The sequence below is a fragment of the Petaurus breviceps genome, unplaced genomic scaffold (genome assembly GCF_028583685.1).
Source record: "Petaurus breviceps papuanus isolate PSGF00001 unplaced genomic scaffold, PetGlider_PUasm1.0 90769, whole genome shotgun sequence".
In the NCBI taxonomy this organism is placed as follows: Eukaryota; Metazoa; Chordata; class Mammalia; order Diprotodontia; family Petauridae; genus Petaurus; species Petaurus breviceps.
This window is the reverse complement of record NW_027187341.1, coordinates 2,620,431-2,632,583: the sequence shown is the minus strand read 5'-3', so window position 1 is coordinate 2,632,583 and position 12,153 is coordinate 2,620,431. Positions and strand designations below refer to the sequence as shown.

The 12,153-nt window shown below is 35.9% G+C and overlaps 1 long non-coding RNA gene across 1 annotated transcript in view; it reads left to right on the top strand.

Annotated features, from left to right (window-relative positions):
• The window catches only part of LOC138146730 (uncharacterized), a 16,095-nt gene extending 9,767 nt beyond the window's left edge, over nucleotides 1-6,328 (top strand). The window contains exon 5 of the long non-coding RNA XR_011164564.1: nucleotides 5,650-6,328. This is a non-coding gene — a long non-coding RNA (uncharacterized lncRNA). The remainder of the gene's footprint in view (nucleotides 1-5,649) is intronic.
• Nucleotides 6,329-12,153: the final 5,825 nt, after the last annotated feature.

Here is a 12,153-nt window from a genome sequence, read left to right as displayed (position 1 = left end):
TAGATAGATAGATAGATAGATAGATAGATAGATAGATAGATAGATAGTTGTGAATGTCCTCTTGTTTTCTTTTAAACTTAATCTGGGGGCCTATAATTTTTAGTGCTTCTAATGTTGTATTATCCATGAAAAGATCTATTCATTGTTGTCCTAGTCTGTGCTCTTTTTCTTACACAGGTAGGGCCCCTTCTTCCTCATGACTAGTTTTAGTATAGGGGGCCCCCAGGATCTTTTTTCTAACCAGGTATTCAGTTCTCTTATAGTCCCTCTGCACTGCTGCCATTGCCATAGCCCATGCCTATTGATACTCCATCTGAGTTGTGCTCCCAAGCCCCACTTAAGTGTTTACAGACCTCTCAGAATTCCATTTGGCATATACTGTGGTAAATTTGTAGAAGAGGGTTTTTTTGGAAAGTTTGACAATTTTGACTTTCTATTCTGCCCCATTGATTTCTGCCATCATTTCCAAAAGGATAAGATGATATAACAGAAACTATCTTAATGAAATATAAGCAAATTATCATTATTACTATGTTTATAGCATTTCCCTGATCCCGGTCTAGTTATCTTACATCTTTTAAAAAAATGAGAGGTTGTAGAAGAAAATATTTCTTAACAAAATATGTCACACAATAGGACTTGTTTTCAATAAATCTGTATTGATTCATGGTAATCACTAATTCCATTTCCATAATTCCCTGTTTTACAGATAAAATAATCAATTCATTTTTTATAAGAATAGATTTGGAACTCATTAGTTGATAGTTTGATGAATAGATAGATATAGAGCCTTTTTATTTCTTTTTTGAAAATTGGGACACCATCTGCATATCTTCTGGCATCCCTCCCTGAAGAACCCAAACAAACTAACCAAAAAACAAAAAGACATAGAGTGAAAGCCAGGTCAATATTTGGATGAGAAACAGAGTTTCTGGAGTGAGGCGAGGGGAAAAGGGAGAAGGTAAGGGGAAATACAAGATTAGATTTTAATTTGATACCAGGATAACAGAGAAGACCTGAACTCTACAGATTCCTCAACCTACTTCACCTAGTTTTCTAAAGATACTTTGATTTTATTTAAATGAGACTTTCATAAGATATATGAATAATCAATGTCCTCAAAACTATTTTTTAAGCCTGTTCTTGATCTGTATCAGAAATATCATCCATTGGTGGATAGTACCTCATTCTCCCAAACAAAAACACAATAATGTCACTTTTTGCTCATTTTATCTTCCCCGCCAAATTATCTTAGGATCCTGTAGGCATCATTTCACAGTTAAAAGGCTCATTAGAAGTCATCAAAGCCAACCTTCTAATTTTACTAGAGGAAACTTAGGCTGAGAGAGATTATGTGACTTTTCCAGGGTCATACAAGTATATCTGAAGCAATATTACAATCCAAGTCTTACTTACTCCAGACCACGAATCTTTTCATAGCACTACACTCTCTTCCCTATGTTATTACCCTCAGTTTGTTAAATTTTATACAAGTATATATTTGAAATAAAATTCTATTTGTCTCCGCTTATATTGCAGCTTTTTGGGTTTTTTTCATTTTATAAAAGAATTTAATTATTCATTTGTTTTTAACATTCTTTTTTAAATTTTGAGTTACAAATTCTCTCCCTTCCTCCCTTCTCTCCCCCCCAGAAGGCAAGCAATTTGATAACAAGTATACATGTGATTATAACAATTATATACAGAACATATTTCCATATTAGCCATGTTAAGAAAGAAAGAAAGAAAGAAAGAAAGAAAGAAAGAAAGAAAGAAAGAAAGAAAGAAAGAAAGAAAGAAAGAAAGAAAGAAAGGAAGGAAGGAAGGAAGGAAGAAAGAAAGAAAGAAAGAAAGAAAGGAAGGAAGGAAGGAAGGAAGGAAGGAAGGAAGGAAGGAAGGAAGGGAAAAAATCTGCTCCAATCTGCAATTAGACTTCATCAGTTCTCTATATGGAGGTAGATAGAATTTTTAATCATGAATCCTTTAGAATTGTCTTGGTTAAATGTATTTATCAGAGTAGCCAGGTCTCACACAGTTTATCATCATTACAATATTACTGTTACCATGTTCTCCTAATTCTGCTCAATTCATTTTGCATCAATTCAATATAAGTTTTCTCAGGTTTTTTTTTTTTTCTGAAACCATACTGGTCATCCTTTTTTAAGGCATAATTGATGGACATCCCCTCAATTTCCAGTTCTTTGCCATCACAAAAGAACAACTATAAGTATTTTTGGTACAAATAGTTATTTTTCCTTTTCCTTGATCTCTTTGGGATACAAAAATAAACATAATAGTGACACTATAAGGTCAAAGAGTATGCACAGTTTTATAGGCTTTTGGGCATAGTTTCAAATTGTTCTCCAAATGGTTAGAGCAGTTCACAATTCCACCAATAATGCCCTAGTGTACTAATTTTTCCACATCTCCTCCAGCATTTGTCATTTCCTTTTTTTTTTCTGTTAGCCAATCTGTTAGGTGTAAGGTGAGCTTTTTCCTTTTGAACAAGGCATAGCATTCCTTTACTGTATTACAATTATGTGTCTCAAGAAGTCTTGGCGATCTCATTGAAACACAACAAATTAGAACCACTGCATCAAACATAAAAACACAACCTGAGGAATTCTATGTTATTAAAGCAAGACGCCTTTAAAAGTAGAATAATGTATATTCATTCAAATCTAATTCCATGAGAACTTTTGTGCATGTGTGTTCCCAGTACCTAACTGAGATTAAAAACTGGTTATAAAAAGAATTGGCATAGATCCAGTTTAAGAGGAGATGTTTACTACTAACGCAAACCATGTAACATTTTCTCTGTGGAATATATAATGGAAGATATTCAAAATATAGGCTATATCTAGATTCCATCTGGCACAAATGCCTGTAGTTCCCAGTAGGGGCTACATGGAAACACAGACTTATTTCCAAGGAATCATGTTTCCCGTGTGTTCAACAACCTTTCTCCATGTTTCTTAGTCCAACCCTTTTTTAAATAAGTCAACTCAAGCTCTCATCAGATTTGGCTTAAGGAAGGAATAACATACACACTCAATTGGGTATCTTACCCTCCAGGAAAGTAAGGGGGAAGGGGATAAGGAGGGGGATGATAGAAGGGAGGGCAGATTAGGGGAGGGAGTAGTCAGAAGCAAACACTTTTCAAAAGGGACAGGTTCAAAGGTGAAAATAGAATGAGTGGGGGGGGCAGGATAGGATAGAGGGAAATAGTGCTTGCCTTCTTGGGGTGGGGGAGGAGGAGGGAAGAAGGGAGAGAATTTGGAACTCAAAGTTTTAAAAACAAATGTTTAAAAAAATAAGATTTTTACCTGCAACTAGGAAATGAGATATACAGGCAATGAGGTATAGACATCTATCTTGCCCTACAAGAAAGTAAGGAAGAAGAGGATGGGGGGGGGGAGTGATAGAAATGAGGGCAGACTGGGGAAAGGGATAATCAGAATGCTTGCTATCTGGGGTGGGGGAAAAGGGAAATTGGGGAGAAAATTTGGCACTCAAAATCGTGTGGAAATAAATGTTGAAAACTAAAAATAAATTATTTTTTAAATGGTGCTTGTGAAGCCAAGCTCACATGCAAACCCTTCAGAATCTAATGGCTTTCACTTTGAGCTACAGCAATTCAATACCAAAAGTTATTTAAATTAATTATATATAAATATATGTATATATGTACATATATACATGTTTACATGCATATATATAATACTTTTAAAGTCTTTTGCAAACTTTATATAAATGCCAGCTATTGTTATTTTTTGTTTTGTTTTTTAATTCATGATCCAAAATGTCTAATGTGAATATTATGTCACTACTAGTGACCTCTTGCCCGAGTGACTCTGGGTAAGTCACTTAAGCTCTCAGTCTTATTTTCCTCATCTGTAATATGGGGCAATACTAGTACCTACCTTACAGATTTGTTGGGAAGATCAAACATTAACATGTACATATGTATATGTGTATAATATACATATATAGTTTGTATATATGTATACATAATGTACACATATACATATGTGTGTATATAGACATGTATATGTTTCTGTATACACACATGGATTTATAGATTGATACAAACCTTAAAGTGCTATATAAATGTTACCTGTTATCATTAGTTTAATCTTAATTACCTCTTGCATAGGTTGCTGCAACAGTACTTAACACAGTGCCTGGCATCTAGTAGGTGCTTTATATATATTTATTGAATTGAAGAAAAAAAAGTCAACTCAAGGATTTGACTCGGGTATATGTAGACTAGCTGTGAACTTGACTCAATAACAGAACAAAGGCCTCATCAACGTGGCAATGTGGACTCAGGATGAGGAGAATTCCATTTTATTTTTTTCAACATTATTTGGCCTGACCACTCTCCTACTTGATGACTACATTCACTTCCATGGGTTCACTTATCACCTCTATTTAGACCACTCCCAGATCTGTATGTCCAGCCTTAGTCTCTCTCCTGAACTTCAATCCCATGTCACTATCATTAGACATTTCGAATTGGATGTCCCATAGAAAACTCAAATTCAACACATCCAAAGTGGAACTGATTATCTTTCCATCAAAACCCATTCTTGTTTCTAATTTCTGATTCTATTAGTCTTCTAGATTGATAACTTCACTGTTATCCTTAACCCCTTACTTTCCTTCAGCCCACATACTTAATCAGTTGCCAAATCTTGCTGTTTTTACCTCCGCAGAATATCTCACATACATCCCCTTCTCTTCAGTGGCAAAACCATGTGATCCAAATTCAGTCCTTATCATATATCAACTGACCTATTGCACTAGCCTCTTACTTAGTGACCCTGCCTTAAGCCTCTCCTTTTTTCAATCCATCTTCTGTACAGGTACCAAAGGGATCTTCCTAAAGACCAGATCAGATCATCCCATGCCCCAATATTCAATATTGCCCCAAGGATCATATACAAATTCTTTATTTGACATTTAAAGCCCTTAACAACCTGGCTGAAATCTACCTCTCAGACTGTATCACACATTATTCACATACTCTGCTATCCAAACATTGGCTTTATAACATTTCCTCATAACATGGAATACCATGTTCTGTCTCTATGCCTTTGCACTGAATTTTCCTATGCTTTGAATGTACTTTTTCCTTGCCTTCACCTATTAAAATTCCTAATTCCTTTATGTTTCACCTCAAGCACCATCTTCTATGAGAGGCCTTTTCTGATCCCTCAGCTGCTACTACTTTTTCTCCCAAAGTTACCTTGTACCTATTTTAGGCGTAACTTATAGGATGGGTGAGGGCTCAATCCATTGAACATGCTCAATATGCCCTTTCTGTTTCCAAATTTTGTGAGGGTTGGTGAGCTTGCTTCTGGGCATAAGTAATGCAAGGACCCTTCCCCCTACTTCGGAGCACAGACCCTGAAATTGATTGCATAATAATGAACAGTCTTTCAGCTGGCTACTGAGCTTGAACTGAATGCTCATACAAAGGTCTCAGCAGACAAGCTCTCAATCTTTTCCCTGGTGGCAGGCAAGTGAAGTAAACTGTTATGGGTTTCCAGTGGGGGAGGAGCTCCACCACCTGGCTGCCATATGTACACAAATGTATGGTGCCTTTATCTCTTCCGTCAATGTGATTATTTTCCCTCATCCAAGGTAAATGAGTATTCAGAGTTGGAATTGAAAAGGGAAAGAAATCTTTCCTCACAACTGGGTGAGCTTCAAAAGACTGAAAGAGCCATCAGAAGCCCAGCAGCTGGAGTCAATACCAAGATCTGCTGGTAACCAAAACATCTGAGCCTGGCAAGGAGTTCAAAGAGGAGACCAACCACAAGTCTGTCAAGCAATCTGCTTAACCTAGAGCAAGAAGGAGACAACTACGTCAAGTGAGGAAGAAACTCATGGACTGGCTATGCTACAAGAGAAAAATAAACTTAGTGAAGACTTTGTCAAGAGAGAAAAGAACCCCCAGGACCAAGGAGTAATACATTACTGCATAAAAGAAGGGGGAATGTTTTATCAACCACATTCAGTTTCACTCTACATTCCACAGGGGACTAGTAGGCATGTAGAGGAGAGAGTGAACCCCAGGATTGAGAGATGGGGGAGATATTATTATATTTAATCCTTGCTATACCTTCTTATAAAATACCCCTTTGCTAAAGCTAATTGATTTTGATTGCTTAACTGATATTGGGGAACATACTAGAGAAAACTGGAATGGGAATCCATGGTCTCTAGAGTCCTGAGGGAATAGTAGTAGCCACTCTCTGGGTATCTAACCAGATAGTCTCCATGTGACTCAGCCTAGAGAGCTCAATGTTGTCTCCCCTATATACAATAAAAACTTTGAAACAGAGTCTGTTTCATTTTTCCTTTTCCATCCCCAGCACCTAGAACAGTCCTGGCCTATAGTAGGTAGTATCCCATCTAGATAACACTAAATATTGCCCTTTTTCACTTTCCCCAGCAGAAAAGGGAAAGCTCAAATATGTATTCCAAAAAATAACTTTTTATCAATGATGACAAATTATGACAAAGATTCTGAGATTATAAAACATTATGCACTAGAAAGATTCTTTAAATATTGATTTAAAAGAGGGTAATTGAATGATTTTGGACAAGTCACTTAACCTCTCTTAGTCTCAATTTCCTCACCACAGAAATGGGGGTAATTGACTTAATGGACAAAGGTTACTCCTATTAATGAAAATGCCACTTTCTGCCATGATCCATCACTACCATTCATCTTCCTCTGGAGAGAGGGAAAAATATTCTATCTTCCCTAAATTCCTTACCAAGTCCATGATTCAAGTTTTTTAGAGTATCCTTCAAACAACACATATAAAATCTATATGCTGCCCAATTTTTCATAAAATTCTTCTAAACCCAAGCCTACTCCCTAAAATGTCCCCTTTTCATGGTATATTTCTTTGACTCAGTCAGTTACTCAACATATTTATAATGCAAATAAGGTTTCAATAGTTCAATGATGCCACATTAGAAGGAACTATGCCAACAAGTGAGTGGTAAGTGAACTTGAAATTGGGCCACATTAAGAATAATTAAAAGAACTGGGATATTTGGAAAGCTGAGTGGTGCAATAAATAGAGTGCCAGGCCTGGAGTCAGGAAGGTCTGAGTTCAAATCTAGTCTCAGATACTAGCTGCTTGACCTCAGTTTCCTCATCTATAAAATGAGCTGGAGAAGAAAATGGCCAACTACTCCAGCATCTTTGCCAAGAAACCCCAAAAGGGGTCATAAAAAGTCAGGCACAACTGAAAATGGCTCAACATCAACAGGGATGTTTAGCAGGGAAAAGGAAAGATTGAATATCTTTCTGCAAATATTTTGAAGGATTGTCATGTTGGAGAGGAACTAGACATCATGCCTTTCACAGAGGGTAGGCTATGATCAGTGGAAAGAGTGGTAAGGAGGTAGATTTGTGTTCAATATGAGAAAGGGATTCTTAAGAGTTAGAGTTTTTTGAAAACTGAAGGGGCTACATAATGAGTTCATCATTATTCTATGAGTTCAGGCAGAGATAAATGACTATCAGAGATGATGATGTAGACAGGACTTGTAAATTGGGTGGAGGGATGACTTCTAAGGTACCTTTCAAATGGCATCATTTGTAGGACAAACCAATATTTCTGAGACTGAGTGGAATACATTTATTCATTCTATAAACAACTATTAAGTGCCTCCTATAAGCAGAGCATAGTTCTAGATGGTGAAGGAGATATAACATTTAAAAAGGCACAATCTCTGCCTTTAGGAAGCTTTCCAATTACCCCGTGTCTATTTTCTGTAAAGCTTATGTACTGGATAAGGGCACAGTCCTTAAAAGCATGCACAACATGCCCTGCTTAGCTCCAACCTATGTGAAGACTCTGTGAGCTGGCTTTTTAGGCAATTGTGATGAAGAGTCTCTTCTCTTCACTTCAGAGCATAGGCAGGAAGCCTCTGATTCTTTTGTGTCCAATTACTGCATGGCAATGAAAGTCCTTTTAATCAGCTGGTAAAATGATCTGTTGCACGTGTGGAACAACTGGATCTTGAATTTATATCCAGTTGGGGGCAGTGAGGAAATTCTTTAAGTGAAAACTCTCTCCACCAAGCCATATCAACACCTTCTCTATATTTTATAGTCTTAAAGAGGTACTTGGGGAATCGCGAAGTTAATGACTTGCCCATGGCCACCCAGTTGGCTTGTTTCAAAACTAGGTCTTGAACTTAGGTCTTTCTAACTGCAATGCCAGCCCTCTTTCTACAATGCCACTGTGGCAATCAGTGTCAAACTACACTGTGCATAGATAGATAGATAGATAGATAGATAGATAGATAGATAGATAGATTAACCATGGCTACCTTTCTCTACATAGAGATATTAATATAGATGATTCCATATGCAGATAAATATAAACTACAGAAGATATATACAGAGAAATATAAATGAAGAATAAATTTAGAAAAGGAATAACTAGTGCAAACATGGCATGGCCTAAAAGAGCCTTTTCAATACATAACAATTTTCCACCAACCACCCCCTTGGCCCTCCATAAGTAAGAAAGATGGAGCCTCTCCAGAAATTGAAAGCTTACTACCAAGGGCCTGATAACCACTAATATTAATAAAGACAGCTAACCATTTTTGGCAAAATTATGGAAAGATTAAGCGTGCACCTGTTTTGAACATGTTCATTTGGAAAGCATAACAGAATCTCATCAATTCCATTTTAAACAACATCCTAAAAGATACCCCATTCAGATTTTCAGGCATTATATCTATTTTACTAATTTGTTGAGGCGTTAAGTGCTATATTTAAAGGAACTTTAAAAGGATGTTTTACAGTAGATATGTCAATATGCCAAAGAGAGACTCATCAGGTTCTTTTCCTAGTAAACTTTCATGGGAGCTTTTAATGACCTAGGCTCATAAAAAAAAAACAGTTTCCTTAATGCCATGCAGATTGTTATTACTATGAAAGAAAATATACCTTTAACAGCCAAAGCCATTCACAGATTTGCAAAACGACTATTAAAAACCACTTCAATCTCAGCTTTTCTTTGGGAAAACCATTTTTCTCCCTCCTGAACAAAGTCATAACAAACCAGTAGGGAAAAAAATAAAAAAAATAAAGTCCTTTTGTGAATTTTACTCTCACTTCACTCACTATTCTCTCTTCATTTATCGAAATGGCTCTGTGGCTTAGCAATGGGAAAACAAAAGGAATGAAAATTCATTTAAGTCATGCCTTTTATTTATGTTAACATTTCATCATATGCTGTTTAACAATTTACTAAATGTTTATTATGCACTGTGTTGCATTCACAGGAGAATAAATACGTTTCTGTCAGCACTTCATTTATGAAATCCTATTTTTGTTGTGGATCTTTAAAATCCACAATAAACATTTCCTTCAGGAAGAAGCCAAGAAAGGAAATGCTTTGACACTGCTGTTAAGTAAGCTTGGAACTAAAAAAAATGGAAAATCAACATCCTCATAAGTGCTCATTGTCTCTGAGTGTGTGTGTGTGTGTGTGTGTGTGTGAGAGAGAGAGAGAGAGAGAGAGAGAGAGAGTAATGATTGACAAATGATTGACTTCACAGGAACCAGGACTTTGTGGTAATAAGGATACCTTCTCTAGGTCCCTTGAAAAATTAACCAAAAAGGATCAAGTTGCACCATGAAAGGAAAGATATTTTCCAAGAACCAATGAGTTTAAAGGATAATCCCATTGGGGGATTATCTCTTGCTAGAATTTCAAGACAGGCCCACAGATCAACCCAAAGACTACTTTCTTTCCAGAGAAAGTGGATAGTGGCATCCTCTAGTGCCCCCTTCTGGTAGAGTGTTTTGTGATTTTTTTTGTTGTTGTTTTTACAAATTAATACATATTTCTAAGATTGACAAAATTTAAGTAGAGTAGTAGTGTGTGGGAGGGTTCTGAAATCCCAATCTTTCCTTATTGTAGGTTGAAGTTGTTGAGAGATATGAGACTTTCATGCAGATGTTTTTTTTTTTTTCCCTCAACCACAATGGGTCTCCAAATGTCATGAGTGTTTATAAAGTAAAGAGGCTGATTTTAATTATTTATTTTTATATTCTAGTATTCCAAAACTTAGATATCTAAACAAACACTGAAATTTGCCATGTGCATATGCTTATTTCAACAATGCAACTGTTGTGTTCACAATTCTAAAAATCACTTTAAGAATAACTTTAGAGTCAGTTTAACAAGGTATGCATACATGAAAAAAAAAACCACTTCATTTTTTCTGTGGTAACATGTTTTTACCTTTTAAAGTCAAAAATGAGACTGTTATTCTTGGTTATTAAACCTATTCACCAGGCTTAAGACATTGCAACTTGACTATTTTTAAAAATCAAACCCATCCTCAAATGAAAAAAGATTTGATAATACTGAGTTCATTCAATGGCATATGCTATAGAGTCTGAAAAAAAAAATCCAAAAGAAATATTCCAAAACTGTGTTGAGAAATGACAGTCTTAATTAAATACATAACCCCCCTCAACATAGCTACTTTGAATGGAATGTGGATGTCTGTACTAACAAGTTTCAGTAACCCAGCCAATTTACTTTACAGTAGCATTTCATGTACCTTACTCTACAAATCTATAAGCAGGTATGTGTCTATTATGTATTATATATGAGATCATTAAATTGTATGCATCTCTGTAAAATTAAACACAATTAAATATAAATACAAAATTAAAAATATATAATACTGTTTATATAATATACTTTAATATATTATTTACTATAATAAATACATATTTTTATTATATATGTATGTATATATGATATATATAGTAGAAGCCTAGTCACCAATGCTAAAATTAAATGCTAATACTGTTTTCTTTATGTACCTCCCTTAAACAAATCTTCCTCTTCTCCCTGCACATGTCTTCCATTTAAATTTCTCATTCATGACTCAAGAAAATCTGAGAGTAGAATTCTTTTTTCTGTACACACACACACACACACACACACACACACACACACACACACACACTCTTCCATTCCTCACTCCTAACCAGGAAATTGCGTAGTAGATATAATGACAAAATAGACCAGAGAGTTCACAGAAAGCCATTATCTGGCCCCAAACTGTGCTTTCTAACTGCAGACTGGTGAGAACATCTTTCAAGCCTTGAACATACTCACAACTAGGAAGAAAATCTATAAAGTATGTAGGATTTTTGCAAACGCTTGACTTCAGTGTACTATGAAAAGTTAAAGATCACAGAGATACTTTTTCTAATGAAGGACACAAGCAGTAGAGAGCCCACCCTGGTCTTGCATGTACAGTCTTCAGATAAAAGCGCCTATGATTGTTGATTCTGTTTTTTTTTTTCCTCCTGCTATTCCTTTGCCTGGAGCATTCGTCATAAAGAAGATATCTTCTTTTAACTTCAAGGCAAAGTACTGGTTCTGTGACATTTAAACCCTAAAGTCAAGTCATATAAAAATGAAGACTCTTATACATAGTCCCAAAGACACGCCCAAATACCGGATACACAATAATGGGCTTTGAATAGCACTTGACCTTGTTCTCTTACTATTTCCTGTCTGGAGCTTCCTTTGTGATTTGGGCTACTCTCAAACTTCTCATCCCATGCAGAGACCTTTTGATGCTTCAGTCTCAACTATCTCCACAACTATAGTGTGTAAAGAAGTGTATATGAGGATTTTAGGACCCTTCTACTCCCTGGCAGTTTATCTACAAACATCTTAAAGCATGCAAATCTCAGGAGTTACACTGATTTTTAATGTGGCACCCCTTTGGGAGGACTAAAACTTGGCATCTTTCATCTTCCCAAGTAAAGGGGAAGGGAGATACATTTCAAACAATATTTACTCAAAAATGTTCATTTATATAGAATGCATTGCATGAGCGGCCAGAAATACAACACTTGATGAAACTGACAGCCTTCTGCACTTTGAGTCAGAAGAGAGTAGTTTTTTGACTTTGGGCAAGTCATTTAAGAATGCTAATGCATCTCACCAGCAAAATAAGAGTAACAATATATGATTATCTAATCTATCTCACATGCTTGTTTTGAGCAAAGTACTTTATAAAACACCAAAGTGAAATATAAATGTGAATTATTATTACTGTTATTAATATTAC